The 17314-nt window shown below is 41.8% G+C and overlaps 1 protein-coding gene across 1 annotated transcript in view; it reads left to right on the forward strand.

Annotated features, from left to right (window-relative positions):
• LOC138853818 (uncharacterized) overlaps positions 1 to 17314 on the forward strand; it is a 34129-nt gene that overhangs the window by 3787 nt on the left and 13028 nt on the right. The gene's annotated exons all lie outside the window — the stretch shown is intronic.

Raw genomic sequence — 17314 nt, forward strand, 5'->3', positions numbered from 1 at the left:
GTCACTGGCTGGCGAAATGTTTCTAGAATAAACATTCCTAAGTGTTGCACAAGTGTCTTATTCATCATTAAACCAGTAATTGTTTGTATACAGCGTGAATATTTATATTTAGAGCGTATGTTACAACACATTTACCAAGTTCGTATCACAATTACCTATTACTCATTACTAAACTTTGCAGGTAAGGTCGCCGATTACAAATTTAATGCAGGATAATATACACTGTACAGCACTTGATATTATACTTAACACTGTCCCTTGATTTGTACTCCCTGGAACGCAGGCGAGAAAGATACTTGATAATATACATCTGGAATATCCTAGAGGGATTAGTACCAAATTTGCACATGAAAATCACTCCTTACGAACGCAGAAGATTCTGCAATAGATGCAACATCCCCCATCCCCAAATGAAAAGCAGGGGCGCCACGAGTACGGTAAGAGACAACACAGTAAACGTCAGGGGTCCAAGACTGTTCAACTGCTTCCCCAGCATACGTAAGGATAAGAGGGATTACCAATAGACCCCTGGCTGTCTTCAAGAAGGCGCTGAACAGGCACCTAAAGTCAGTACCCGATCAGCCGGGCTGTGGGTCGTACGTTGGTTTGCGTGCGGCCAGCAGTAACAGCCTGGATGATCAGACCCTGATTCACCGCGAGGCCTGGTCACAGACCGGGTCGCGGGGACGTTGGCCCCCGAAACTTTTCAGGTATAATGCTTAATTATTACGCTATACCGATCACTACACTTGAGTTAGCTCACCACAATGTACCCTGATCAGTCTACTGTAAACTTCCGTATGTTTCATTCTCATTGTTCATGTATACAGCAAATTTTTACTGGTAGGGTTTTTTAGGCGATATAAATGAGAAGACGGCACACACCAGTGTCTCATACCATGGTCTTTTGTGTTATACCATGGTCTTTTGTGTTATACCATGGTCTTTTGTGTTATACCATGGTCTTGTGACTTATACCATGGTATTGTGTCTTATACCATGGTCTTGTGACTTATACCATGGTATTGTGTGTCTTATACCATGGTCTTGTGACTTATACCATGGTCTTGTGACTTATACCATGGTATTGTGTGTGTCTTATACCATGGTCTTGTGACTTATACCATGGTATTGTGTGTCTTATACCATGGTGTTCCGTGTCTCATACCATTGTCGTCTGTTTCATACCATGGTCTCTGTATCTTATGCAATGATCTGTCTTACGAGTCTCCACCGCCACAGTGACCGCAGAGTTATTTGAAAAAAAAAAAAATAATACTGAAGGCAGAACGCCGACCAAACAGTAAATTAGTCAGTCAGTCTCGAGACAGATGGAAACATTATTATTATATTCGCTAGTGAGTACTACGCCATAACTTTATGGATGCATAACTCCCTCGGAGTAAGACTCAGTCATATATATTTGATCCCTTATTAGTATATTTTATCCAGACACAAACAGTGTGATCACCTCTCAGCTATTTTTATGACTGATTACCTACAGTCATCCAATATACAGAACTCACCACGTGGAGGTGGGTGCTCTTCCAGTTCTAGATGGAGACCGAGGTTAAAGAAGACCAACAGATATACGAAGACCGAGAATCAGGCAGACCAGCAGACGGTGGTAAGACCATGAATTAGGCAGACCAACAGGCTGTGATAAGACACACACACAAACATACAAACTAACAAGCAAACAAACACACACACACACACACACAGCCATGACGAGGTCCACTGTGTTGTTTTGTGAGTGAGGTTACGCCCTGGCAACCTTTTGAAGGAAAGGTCAGATGTTAATCACTGGCTGCACACAAGCTGTGCACTGCAGCCAACTTGAAAAATGGTAAAGTTTTACAAATATAATGATGTGTTTCTTATATTATATAATACTGGATTCTTTTCACATTAAAAAGAGAGCCTTGGGATATATTCATTAAGGAGAGAGTACATAACAAAGGCAGCTATTCAGTAAAGAAGGCGGAAGAAAGTATATGGAAAAAGCAGATAACAGAAAATAGTTTACACTGAGACTAATATCAGAGGATCATATACTATTCTGATGGGGAACGACTATTATCAAGAAGTTTGAGTTCAAGCATTGTAACTACTGCAGCTATCATCACCACAAATGCCTCTGCTACAATCATTTATGCTATGCCCTGAGCGTTCCATGGTCAACTGATCGTCATGGGTATGTGTGTGACCCAACATAAGGAGGACTGACCCTGGTTCTATTAACCATGATCAACATTTCTATTATATTCAGCGAAAAACATTTTTTTTTTTTTTTTCTTTTTTTTTTTTCTTTTTTTTTTTCTTTTTTTTTTTTTTTTTGCAGAGTGCTTAGTTAATCGCACCTTAAAGCACCGTTGTTTTTGCATTTACGTCTTCAGTAGAGAGTATTCTATTGTAATATCATTGTAAAAAAATTTACCCATATTTATAATGCGCTTTTTACCCTGGAATTTGATGCCCATATTTTGTGTTATTTAATCACTTTACGCTTCAAATAATTCTTTGAGTATCTGATGAAGATCTAAGTTAACAAGATTTACCACAGTGTAATAACTTTACTGTGATAGTTTTTCCTGAGTTATCTCGGAATACTAACCTTCCTGGGTTACTCATCCAGTCTTTTTCTACCCTCTATTATACATAAAAAAATTTCTTATATTTGATATTTATCTTTCAACAGCTGGTACAGCATAATTGCCACATCTAATTAATGCATTAAGTCACAGAAATAACCAACCACCACTCGTCCTCGAAGCGGCATTGCTTATTGTAAAATTTCTCGAAGCGGCCATATCTATCAGAAGGATAATCTAATATTATGTACCTTCCGCAACTTTTATCACCTGGTTATATACACGTGATACTAAGCGGACTACGATGATGATCTCTTTATAACAAGGTTAATAATAATGTGTTGTGGTCAAGCCTGAGTAGCATGTGTGGATGGTAATCTGGCGGCGCACTTGTTGGCAACTTTCCCACTGTCAGTGAGCTTAGTGAGTTTCATTACAATGCAGTTTGTTGGCTTAATTGTACCTCCACTACATTGGCTGGCTAATAGTATCAACCACTGTGTTGTATTGATTAGGGTCTTTTCGTTTCGCCATGCTTCATCGCACCGCAATAGCATTATTAGCACAGAACCAATAAATTTGCGTGATTCGAATTTGTTTAATCAAATAAGAGAAATGTGTAGGGAACCGTCAAGGAAGGATTTTTTTTAAATTATTAGTTTATTATGCGATTTCTTCTTTCCAAATGCCTTTACGCTGTTTTTCGGAACAGTCGGAAAAAAACCACATAAGGGTATTACATTCTTAATAAGAGGGCAGACCCTTGTCGATTTAGCACTTAATTTTGATTGTAATAATAATAATCTGAATAAGAGGACAGTTTCTGGTACATTAGTTTGCTTCTATATCTATATTTCAACAGATTAATGTCTTATTATAAGTAATATTTTTTTGCATGTATGAGATTTATTACGTCGTCACCTACACTGCAGGACTAACTTTATTTTCTTGGGTAACTATTTGGAATATAGTTCATCATTTTTTCATGACTTAAGGTTAGGTATCCTTGTAGGTAATGTTTATTACACTTAGTGCCTCACAGCCGCTGCAGTGTACGGTACGCTGCGTGACCATGGTAGACCCTTTCTCCGCAGTCATCCATTGTACAGTTGTTACTGCTATAAAGCCAGGGAAGCATTTAATAGTGTTTTAGATGCTACTTAGAGAGAAATGTTGACCAAATAAAAGCTTGGTCTGCACACTTGTGTCTTTGTCTGCACACTTGTGTCTTGGTCTGCACACTTGTGTCTTGGTCTGTACACTTGTGTCTTTGTCTGCACACTTGTGTCTTGGTCTGTACACTTGTGTCTTGGTCTGTACACTTGTGTCTTGGTCTGCACACTTGTGTCTTGGTCTGCACACTTGTGTCTTTGTCTGCACACTTGTGTCTTGGTCTGCACACTTGTGTCTTGGTCTGCACACTTGTGTCTTGGTCTGCACACTTGTGTCTTTGTCTGCACACTTGTGTCTTGGTCTGTACACTTGTGTCTTGGTCTGTACACTTGTGTCTTGGTCTGCACACTTGTGTCTTGGTCTGCACACTTGTGTCTTTGTCTGCACACTTGTGTCTTGGTCTGTACACTTGTGTCTTTGTCTGCACACTTGTGTCTTGGTCTGCACACTTGTGTCTTTGTCTGCACACTTGTGTCTTGGTCTGTACACTTGTGTCTTGGTCTGCACACTTGTGTCTTTGTCTGCACACTTGTGTCTTGGTCTGCACACTCGTGTCTTGGTCTGTACACTTGTGTCTTGGTCTGCACACTTGTGTCTTGGTCTGCACACTTGTGTCTTGGTCTGCACACTTGTGTCTTGGTCTGTACACTTGTGTCTTGGTCTACACACTTGTGTCTTGGTCTGCACACTTGTGTCTTGGTCTGCACACTCGTGTCTTGGTCTGTACACTTGTGTCTTGGTCTGTACACTTGTGTCTTGGTCTGTACACTTGTGTCTTGGTCTGTACACTTGTGTCTTGGTCTGTACACTTGTGTCTTGGTCTGCACACTCGTGTCTTGGTCTGTACACTTGTGTCTTGGTCTGTACACTTGTGTCTTGGTCTGTACACTTGTGTCTTGGTCTGTACACTTGTGTCTTGGTCTGCACACTCGTGTCTTGGTCTGTACACTTGTGTCTTGGTCTGTACACTTGTGTCTTGGTCTGTACACTTGTGTCTTGGTCTGTACACTTGTGTCTTGGTCTGTACACTTGTGTCTTGGTCTGCACACTCGTGTCTTGGTCTGCACACTTGTGTCTTGGTCTGTACACTTGTGTCTTGGTCTGCACACTTGTGTCTTGGTCTGCACACTTGTGTCTTGGTCTGCACACTTGTGTCTTGGTCTGTACACTTGTGTCTTGGTCTGCACACTCGTGTCTTGGTCTGCACACTTGTGTCTTGGTCTACACACTTGTGTCTTGGTCTACGCACTTGTGTCTTGGTCTGCACACTTGTGTCTTGTCTACACACTTGTGTCTTGGTCTACACACTTGTGTCTTGTCTACACACTTATGTCTTGGTCTACACACTTGTGTCGTGGTCTACACACTTGTGTCTTGGTCTACACACTTGTGTCTTGTCTACACACTTGTGTCTTGGTCTACACACTTGTGTCTTGGTCTACACACTTGTGTCTTGTCTACACACTTGTGTCTTGGTCTACACACTTGTGTCTTGGTCTACACACTTCTGTCTTGTCTACACACTTGTGTCTTGGTCTACACACTTGTGTCTTGGTCTACACACTTGTGTCTTGGTCTGCACACTTGTGTCTTGGTCTACACACTTGTGTCTTGGTCTACACACTTGTGTCTTGGTCTACACACTTGTGTCTTGGTCTGCACACTTGTGTCTTGGTCTACGCACTTGTGTCTTGGTCTACACACTTGTGTCTTGGTCTACACACTTGTGTCTTGGTCTACACACTTGTGTCTTGGTCTACACACTCGTGTCTTGGTCTACACACTCGTGTCTTGGTCTACACACTTGTGTCGTGGTCTACACACTTGTGTCTTGGTCTACACACTTGTGTCTTGGTCTACATACTTGTGTCTTGGTCTACACACTTGTGTCTTGGTCTACACACTTATGTCGTGGTCTACACACTTGTGTCTTGGTCTACACACTTGTGTCGTGGTCTACACACTTGTGTCTTGGTCTACACACTTGTGTTGTGGTCTACACACTTGTGTCTTGGTCTACACACTTATGTCGTGGTCTACACACTTGTGTCTTGGTCTACACACTTATGTCATGGTCTACACACTTGTGTCTTGGTCTACACACTTGTGTCGTGGTCTACACACTTGTGTCTTGGTCTACACACTTGTGTCTTGGTCTGCACACTTGTGTCTTGGTCTACGCACTTGTGTCTTGGTCTACACACTTGTGTCTTGGTCTACACACTTGTGTCTTGGTCTACACACTTGTGTCTTGGTCTACACACTCGTGTCTTGGTCTACACACTCGTGTCTTGGTCTACACACTTGTGTCGTGGTCTACACACTTGTGTCTTGGTCTACACACTTGTGTCTTGGTCTACATACTTGTGTCTTGGTCTACACACTTGTGTCTTGGTCTACACACTTATGTCGTGGTCTACACACTTGTGTCTTGGTCTACACACTTGTGTCGTGGTCTACACACTTGTGTCTTGGTCTACACACTTGTGTTGTGGTCTACACACTTGTGTCTTGGTCTACACACTTATGTCGTGGTCTACACACTTGTGTCTTGGTCTACACACTTATGTCATGGTCTACACACTTGTGTCTTGGTCTACACACTTGTGTCGTGGTCTACACACTTGTGTCTTGGTCTACACACTTGTGTCGTGGTCTACGCACTTGTGTCTTGGTCTACACACTTGTGTCGTGGTCTACACACTTGTGTCTTGGTCTACACACTCGTGTCTTGGTCTACACACTCGTGTCTTGGTCTACACACTTGTGTCTTGGTCTACACACTTATGTCGTGGTCTACACACTTGCGTCTTGGTCTACACACTTGTGTCTTGGTCTACACACTTGTGTTGTGGTCTACACACTTGTGTCTTGGTCTACACACTTGTGTCTTGGTCTACACACTCGTGTCTTGGTCTACACACTTGTGTCTTGGTCTACACACTTGTGTCGTGGTCTACACACTTGCGTCTTGGTCTACACACTTGTGTCTTGGTCTACACACTTGTGTCTTGGTCTACACACTCGTGTCTTGGTCTACACACTCGTGTCTTGGTCTACACACTTGTGTCGTGGTCTACACACTTGTGTCTTGGTCTACACACTTGTGTCTTGGTCTACATACTTGTGTCTTGGTCTACACACTTGTGTCTTGGTCTACACACTTATGTCGTGGTCTACACACTTGTGTCTTGGTCTACACACTTGTGTCGTGGTCTACACACTTGTGTCGTGGTCTACACACTTGTGTCTTGGTCTACACACTTGTGTCTTGGTCTACACACTTGTGTCTTGGTCTACACACTCGTGTCTTGGTCTACACACTTGTGTCTTGGTCTACACACTTGTGCCTTGGTCTACACACTTGTGTCTTGGTCTACACACTTGTGTCTTGGTCTACACACTTGTGTCTTGGTCTACACACTTGTGTCGTGGTCTACACACTTGTGTCGTGGTCTACACACTTGTGTCTTGGTCTACACACTTGTGTCGTGGTCTACACACTTGTGTCTTGGTCTACACACTTGTGCCTTGGTCTACACACTTGTGTCTTGGTCTACACACTTGTGTCTTGGTCTACACACTTGTGTCTTGGTCTACACACTTGTGTCTTGGTCTACACACTTGTGTCTTGGTCTACACACTTGTGCCTTAGTCTACACACTTGTGTCTTGGTCTACACACTTGTGTCTTGGTCTACACACTCGTGTCTTGGTCTACACACTTGTGTCTTGGTCTACACACTTGTGTCTTGGTCTACACACTTGTGTCTTGGTCTACACACTTGTGTCTTGGTCTACACACTTGTGTCTTGGTCTACACACTTGTGTCTTGGTCTACACACTTGTGTCTTGGTCTACACACTTGTGTCTTGGTCTCTCCAGCAGGAAAGACCATGTGAGGAGACGCCTGATACTGCTCCTGAGATTTTTGTTATTGATTTTTTTATTATGTATTTCTTAGCTAATATACAGAGAGTAAAAACCTTAGAAACACGTTTATGGGTGATGCGTCTTTTTCACCTGTAATTAGTTCACTCAGTTATCTTACCTGGCATTCCTATCATGCACGCAGGCTTGCAGGAATTATTATTTGCTTTTTGCCTAATGTACCTCCGTGGAAGTTTTACTGTGCATAACAGTCGAGGATATTGTTTTGTAACGATGGATGTCATTATTTCAAAACTGTTTTGTTACTACCGTGTATCGAGATGTTCAGATTTAAGAGTTAATTCTAGTCATCCTGTTTTGAGACACCTGTGGATGAAGTTATTTAGGAGAATGATCATTTATTACTGTATTAATATGTATGTGCATTAATATGTATATATATATATATATATATATATATATATATATATATATATATATATATATATATATATATATATATATATATATATATATATATACATATATATATATATATATATATATATATATATATATATATATGTATATATATATATATGTATGTATATATACATATATATATATATATATATATATATATATATATATATATATATATATATATATATATATATATATATATATATATATATATATATATATATGTATATGGGGAAGTGGAACAGAATTCTTTCTCCGTAAGCAATGCGTGTTGTAAGAGGCGAATAAAATGCCGGGAGCAAGGGGCTAGTACCCTCTTCTCCTGTATATATTACTAAATGTAAAAGGAGAAACTTTCGTTTTTCCTTTAGGGCCACCCCGCCTCGGTGGGATACGGCCGGTTTGTTGAAAGAAGAAAGAATATATATATATATATATATATATATATATATATATATATATATATATATATATATATATATATATATATATATATATATATATATATATATATATATATATATATATATATATATATATATATATATATATATATATATATATATATATATATATATATATATATATATATATATATATATATTTTTTTTTTTTTTTTTTTTTTTTTTTTTCAACAAGTCGGCCGTCTCCCACCGAGGCAGGGTGACCCAAAAAAAAAGAAAGAAAATCCCCAAAAAGAAAAATACTTTCATCATCATTCAACACTTTCACCACACTCACACATTATCACTGCTTTTGCAGAGGTGCTCAGAATACAACAGTTTAGAAGCATATACGTATAAAGATACACAACATACCCCTCCAAACTGCCAATATCCCAAACCCCTCCTTTAAAGTGCAGGCATTGTACTTCCCATTTCCAGGACTCAAGTCCGACTATATGAAAATAACCGGTTTCCCTGAATCCCTTCACTAAATATTACCCTGCTCACACTCCAACAGATCGTCAGGTCCCAAGTATCATTCGTCTCCATTCACTCCTATCTAACACGCTCATGCACGCTTGCTGGAAGTCCAAGCCCCTCGCCCACAAAACCTCCTTTACCCCCTCTTTCCAACCCTTTCGAGGACGACCCCTACCCCTCTTTCCTTCCCCTATAGATTTATATGCTTTCCATGTCATTCTACTTTGATCCATTCTCTCTACATGACCAAACCACCTCAACAACCCCTCTTCTGCCCTCTGACTAATGCTTTTATTAACTCCACACCTTCTCCTAATTTCCACACTCCGAATTTTCTGCATAATATTTACACCACACATTGCCCTTAAACAGGACATCTCCACTGCCTCCAACCGTCTCCTCGCTGCTGCATTTACCACCCAAGCTTCACATCCATATAAGAGTGTTGGTACTACTATACTTTCATACATTCCCTTCTTTGCCTCCATAGATAACGTTTTTTGACTCCACATATACCTCAACGCACCACTCACCTTTTTTCCCTCATCAGTTCTATGATTAACCTCATCCTTCATAAATCCATCCGCCGACACGTCAACTCCCAAGTATCTGAAAACATTCACTTCCATACTCCTCCTCCCCAATTTGATATCCAATTTTTCTTTATCTAAATCATTTGATACCCTCATCACCTTACTCTTTTCTATGTTCACTTTTAACTTTCTACCTTTACACACATTCTCAAACTCATCCACTAACCTTTGCAATTTTTCTTTAGAATCTCCCATAAGCACAGTATCATCAGCAAAAAGTAACTGTGTCAATTCCCATTTTGAATTTGATTCCCCATAATTTAATCCCACCCCTCTCCCGAACACCCTAGCATTTACTTCTTTTACAACCCCATCTATAAATATATTAAACAACCATGGTGACTTTACACATCCCTGTCTAAGACCTACTTTTACCGGGAAGTATTCTCCCTCTCTTATATATATATATATATATATATATATATATATATATATATATATATATATATATATATATATATATATATATATATATATATATATATATATATATATATTGTTGTTGGTCGTGCGTGTTGTGAGAGGTGTATAATACGAGGTAATAATGTTAGATAACATGCATCACGTGAGATGCAGCTGGTGGTCACCTGGCTTCACCTCCTGCCAAATAATTGAAGACTTGTAGGTTATTTTTCTGGCTTACATAAACAAGAAATTCGGCGTATACCAAAAATAGTTGTCATAAAGCTCAACGAGGTTTTAAATATTTGGCCAAGAAGAATTAAAGACTTCCTGGACGATAATGAGAGTATTGTAGCATCAGCTGGAAGAAGATATACTAGGGTCTTGCGTGATAAACACCTGCACAAGCTAGGTAACCATAACACTTACATTGCTTGGTAGTTTATTGCACAGCAGTACGACCCATACCACTACCGTTTTTTTTATAATAATAATTATTATTATTATTGTGGGTTAATGCAGCTTCAAAGTTAGAGTATTAGAGCTCATGGTGAAGCTCATTATAGTTTAGTTATTATGAATGAACAGAAGAATGGGTGGAGACTTCAGCCGTGGTTCAGGTATATTCCAAGCTGAACCTTATAACCACTCAGCCACGGAACATGTTTGTATATCCGGCACTTCTGTGACATGGTTGTCAGCGGCACCAACTGTGACCATACTGTCTCATCTCACACACCCAGAGGCTGTCAAGGTGCATCTATTTTCATACCCCATAATGCCAAGATAAATCGTAATAAACTTCTGTCAAGAAATAAAATGAAGAATGTACACGCACGTCATTAAGTCTGCTGTTATTTGAACAGAAAAACAGTATTATTAATCTTTCTCTTCTATATGTGTCTATATAAGACAGCAATTTAATCGGGCACGAATTTCAAGGATTCTTGAATCTTTAAGATAGGGATAAAAGGAACTCATTATGCGTTTAAAAATAATTATCGGCAATGAACTGACCACAGTCACAGACACAGGTCACAGACCGGGCCGCGGGGGCGTTGACCCCCGGAACTCTCTCCAGGTAAACTCCAGGTAAACTACAAACTCAAATCACACAATAGAGCGTAAAATTAATGTGAAGAACCTGGGAGCATTAATGTCCGAGGATTCCATCTTCAAGGATCACAACAGTGCCACTATAACATCTGCAAGGAAACTGATAGGATGGATAATGGGAACAAGACAAGAGATGCCAAGCCAGTGATGATCCTTTTTAAATAACTTGTTCTCTCTAGGCTGGAATATTGCTGTACATTAACATCTCCATTCAAGGCAGGTGAAATTGCAGATCTAGAGAATGTACAGAGAACCTTTACTGCACGTATAAGTTCCATCAGACTACTACTGGGAATGCTTGGAAGCATTCTTTAATCCATACAAATTAAATGAGCTCATTTTATATGAAATGATATAAACTGTTATATATACTCTTAGTCAAGTAAGATGTAAAATTAGGTTTTAGACCTGTTGACTGCTAGAGGGTCATAAGACTGGATTCCACCTGTTCACAAATCCATAATTTTTTAATCACTAAAATAGGGATTAAATCAGTATATAATTAAACAGATATACACGTTTCCAAATATATTCACTGCTTCTCTCAGTGCATATACACCGATATGTGATTATATCCGTCTATATATAATGAGGTATGTGTGTGTGTGTGTGTGTGTGTGTGTGTGTGTGCGTGTGTGTGTGTGTGTACGTGTGTGTGTGTGCGCGTGTGTGTGTACGTGTGTGTGTGTGTGCGTGTGTGTGTGTGTATGTGTGTGTGTGTGTGTGTGTGTGTGTGTGTGTGGGTGTGTGTGTGTGAGTGCGTGTGTGCGTGTGTGTGTCTGTGTGTGTGTGTGTGTGTGTGTGTGTGTCTGTGTGTGTGTGTGTGCGTGTGTGTGTGTGTGCGTGTGTGTGTGTGTGTGTGTGTGTGTGTGTGTGTGTGTGTGTGTGCGTGTGTGTGTGTGTACGTGTGTGTGTGTGTGTGTGTGTGTGTGTGTGTGTGCGTGTGTGTGTGTATGTGTACTCACCTATTTGTACTCACCTATTTGTGGTTGCAGGGGTCGAGTCCTAGCTCCTGGCCCCGCCTCTTCACCGGTTGCTACTAGGCCCTCTCTCTCCCCGCTCCATGAGCTTTATCAAACCTCGTCTTAAAACTGTGTATGGTTCCTGCCTCCACTACGTCATTTTCTAGGCTATTCCACTGCCTTACAACTCTATGACTGAAGAAATACTTCTTACTATCTCTCTGACTCATTTGTGTCTTCAACTTCCAATTGTGGCCTCTTGTTTCTGTGTCCCCTCCCTGGAACATCCTGTCCTTGTCCACCTTGTCTATTCCACGCAGTATTTTATATGTCGTTATCATGTCTCCCCTGACCCTCCTGTCCTCCAGTGTCGTCAGGCCGATTTCCCTTAATCTTTCTTCATAGGACATTCCCCTTAGCTCTGGAACTAACCTTGTTGCAAACCTTTGTACTTTCTCTAGTTTCTTGATGTGCTTTATCAAGTGCGGGTTCCAAACAGGTGCTGCATACTCCAGTATGGGCCTGACATACACGGTGTACAGTGTCTTGAATGATTCCTTACTAAGGTATCGGAATGCTGTTCTCAGGTTTGCCAGGCGCCCATATGCTGCAGCAGTTATCTGATTGATGTGTGCTTCCGGAGACATGCTCGGTGTTATACTCACCCCAAGATCTTTCTCCTTGAGTGAGGTTTGCAGTCTTTGGCCACCTAGCCTATACTCTGTCTGTGGTCTTCTGTGCCCTTCCCCTATCTTCATGACTTTGCATTTGGCAGGATTAAATTCGAGAAGCCATTTGCTGGACCAGGTGTCCAGTCTGTCCAGGTCTCTTTGAAGTCCTGCCTGGTCCTCATCAGATTTAATTCTCCTCATTAACTTCACATCATCTGCAAACAGGGACACTTCTGAGTCTAACCCTTCCGTCATGTCGTTCACATATACCAAAAATAGCACTGGTCCTAGGACCGACCCCTGTGGGACCCCGCTCGTCACAGGTGCCCACTGTGATACATCATTACGTACCATGACTCGTTGTTGCCTCCCTGTCAGGTATTCTCTGATCCATTGCAGTGCCCTTCCTGTTATATGCGCCTGATGCTCTAGCTTCTGCACTAATCTCTTGTGAGGAACTGTGTCAAAGGCCTTCTTGCAGTCCAAGAAGATGCAATCAACCCACCCCTCTCTCTCTTGTCTTACTTCTGTTATTTTATCATAAAACTCCAGAAGGTTTGTGACACAGGATTTGCCTTCCGTGAATCCGTGCTGGTTGGCATTTATACTCCTGTTCCGTTCCAGGTGCTCCACCACTCTCCTCCTGATAATCTTCTCCATAATTTTGCATACTATACACGTCAATGACACAGGTCTATAGTTTAGTGCCTCTTTTCTGTCTCCTTTTTTGAAAATGGGGACTACATTTGCCGTCTTCCATACCTCAGGTAGTTGCCCAGTTTCCAGGGATGTGTTGAAGATTGTGGTAAGTGGTACGCACAACATATCTGCTCCCTCTCTAAGGACCCACGGAGAGATGTTGTCCGGTCCCATTGCCTTTGAGGTATCGATGTCCCTTAGCAGTTTCTTCACCTCCTCCTCATCTGTATGTATGTCGTCCAACACTTGTTGGTGTATTCCTTGTTGGTGTCCCCATCTGGTCTGTCCCCCCAGAGTCCTTCCTGTCTCTACTGTAAATACTTCCTTAAATCTCGTGTGTGTGTGTGTGTGTGTGTGTGTGTGTGTGTGTGTGTGTGTGCGTGTGTGTGCGTGTGTGTGTGTGTGTGCGTGTGTGTGTGTGTGTGTGTGTGTGTGTGTGCGTGTGTGTGTGTGTACGTGTGTGTGTGTGTGTGTGTGCGTGTGTGTGTGTATGTGTGTGTGTGTGTGTGTGTGTACTCACCTATTTGTACTCACCTATTTGTGGTTGCAGGGGTCGAGTCACAGCTCCTGGCCCCGCCTCTTCGCTGATTGCTACTAGGTCCTCTCTCTCCCTGCCCCATGAGCTCTATCATACCTCGCCTTAAAACTATGTATGGTTCCTGCCTCCACCACATCACTTTCTAGGCTATTCCATGGCCTGACTACTCTGACTGAAGAAATACTTCCTAACATCCCTTTGATTCATCTGAGTCTTCAACTTCCAATTGTGGACTCAGATGAATCAAAGGGATGTTAGGAAGTATTTCTTCAGTCATAGAGTAGTCAGGCCATGGAATAGCCTAGAAAGTGATGTGGTGAAGGCAGGAAGCATACATAGTTTTAAGGCGAGGTATGATAGAGCTCATGGGTCAGGGAGAGAGAGGACCTAGTAGCAATCAGCGAAGAGGCGGGGCGTGTGTGTGTGTGTGTGTGTGTGTTTAACTCAACACTACACAGTGTAACACTGCAACAACACGGTTTAACACATCATGGTTACACTTGCACCCACTTCTTGGGAACAATAAACTAACACTAAAATTAGCCAGCATTTAAAATACTCTAGAAACAATATATTTTCCCTTCCTCCTCACAGCTTGTATACATTATAGTGAGGGCGGAATTGAATTTTCCCGGGAGAATAATTACTTGGTCATAAAAGTTGGGCGGCCTGTTATTTTCACGATTTACAAGGGAGCTGAGTAGTCGCTCTGACCACTGACAAGAACGCAAATTATACTTTATATATTCTTGCCATGAAATTAATCCTCCTATCATAGCCACATAGCAAGAAATTGTTAGGTAATGCTGGCAAGGAACTACAGTGTTTATGCTACGGGGAAACGAGCCTAAATGCCGTATATTGAAGTCAAAGATGTTTAGTGTTTTAATAGCTATAATTATCTTGCAATTTTCGACTGGCTGTGAACTTCAGACTTGCTAATTAGTGTACTACCACATTATAAAAAAATACCATATCCGTACCCCGCATTTTTATTATTTCAATACATGCAACGAACTTACTAACAGCTTGATGGGTCAGTGACAGCAGCGATTAGCGAATCAAGCTTTCCATACTGCTTGTGCTGAATAACCCATATGTGTTTAGCGCTTCAAATAAATACAGCTACTTCTACTACTGTTTTTACTACTAATGCTACTATTACCACCACTAATAGTAATAATAATAATACAGCAACATTACCATATATATAGATGAACAACTGGCGCCATAGGTAATAAGTTATTTGTGTTGCTTATTTGAATGTTGAATGTGTGTAGATGGTGTGTTTGTGCGCATGTAAACATGGAGGTGTACCCACACGTATGCATGTACGGATTATCATGCGTATACTGATTATCTTATATAGATTAACGGATAAGCATAACGGTAGACTTGTGTAAGTATCCTGGACCATGACAGTGTATGTGTGTCAACTCTTCAAGTTGTACCCATCTACTTGTGTTTGTGGGGGTTAAGTTCTAGCTTCTGGGCCGCGCCTTTGCACCTCGATTAACTGGTACCTCACACTGCAGGAATACATTCTTAATTCTCTGGCTCATTTAAACTTCAAGTTGTATCCCGCGTTCCTTAAGGGGGTTCCTAGCCTTTGGTGAAGGATTCTTTTTTATTTTGGGCATTAGAGCTACCTTCCCCTTCCTTGGATCAGTTCTGATTACCTCGCACTCCATGGGCGTTGTATGTCCCCTACATAATAGTACATGTACTTCGCAATTATGCATATATAATACTACTACTATTAATAATAATATCCCCGTATTCCGTTTCCTTTCTTCGCAAATAGCCTATCGCTATCAATAATGTCTATATCTCTAAGTATCTAATATGTTGTAATCATGTCTCATCGGCCTCTCCGGTCATCTGGTGATGTAAGATCTGGCTCTCTGAACATGTCTTTTCATCTCAGCTCTCGTAGCTTCGAGAACAGCTTTGTAGTAAATCTCAAAACTTTCTTTTTGTATGCTCGATGAGATGAAGGTTCCATGGGGGTTCAGCGTACTCGTAGCAACCATAAATATGCCGTGTACTATGATCTAAATACCTCTTTCAGATTTCTGAACACAATCACCAACACCGGCCGCCCCCCGCTACCACCACTACCACCACCACTACCACCACCACTACCACCACCACCACCACTACCACCACCACCACTACCACCACCACCACCACCACCACAACCACCACCACCACTACCACCACCACCACCACCACCACCACCACCACCACCACCACCACCACCACTACCACCACCACCACCACTGCCACCACTGCCGTCACCACCATCACTACCACCACCATTACCACCTCCACCACTACCACCTCTACCACCACTGCCACTACCACTTTCAGTTTTCAGCCATCATCACCAGTACGCACCCACTACCACAAATGTACTCTGTCTGGGAAGAACTCCAACAACACGTATGTACTCCGCCGAAGGACTCCTGCAGCACGTGTGTACTGTTGAGACTCCAGCAACATAATCTGAGGAGTCCAGCAACACACATGCACTCTGGGAAGGACTCCAGTAACATACATGGACTCTGGGGAAAGGCTCCAGCAACACACATGTACTCTGAGAAAGACTAGTAACATACATGAACTCTGTGGAAGGGCTATAGCAACATACATATACTCTGGGGAAGGACTCCGGCAACACACTTGTACTCAAGGTTGGCCTGGACAGAGAGCGAGTTAGCCAGAATAGCGTGATAGGAATAACTTAGCTATTGGGTAGTGAAGGAAAGACAAAGAAATAGGTACCTGCTACAGCACCAGGTAGTGGTGTGGGTAGTAGGTACCTTTCACAGCACCAGGTGGTGTGAGTAGTAGGTACCTGCCACAGCTCCAGGTGGTGGTGTGGGTAGTCGGTATCTTTCACAACACGAGGTGGTGTGGGTAGTAGGTACCTGCCACAGCACCAGGCGATGGTGTGGGTAGTAGTACCTGCTACAGAACTAGGGGATGGTGTGGGTAATAGGTACCTGCTAGGATATGTTCCGTGATTACTGCGATATGTGTACCCCGGTGACAAGGCGAGAAAATCGATAGAGCAAGACGTCTCAAGCATAGATAGACGCACAGTGATAGGTTGTGTTCTTATCTTGTGTTAGGCGAAGCATTGGCCAGCCTTGTTTGTGTGGGTGTTAGGTGAAGCCTCGGCCTGTCTTGTTTGTGTGGGTGTTAGGTGAAGCCTCGGCCAGCCTTATTTGTATGGATGTTAGGTGAAGCCTCAGCCTGCATTGTTCGTGTGGGTGTTAGGTG

This window comes from Cherax quadricarinatus, chromosome 41 (genome assembly GCF_038502225.1).
Source record: "Cherax quadricarinatus isolate ZL_2023a chromosome 41, ASM3850222v1, whole genome shotgun sequence".
NCBI lineage: Eukaryota > Metazoa > Arthropoda > Malacostraca > Decapoda > Parastacidae > Cherax > Cherax quadricarinatus.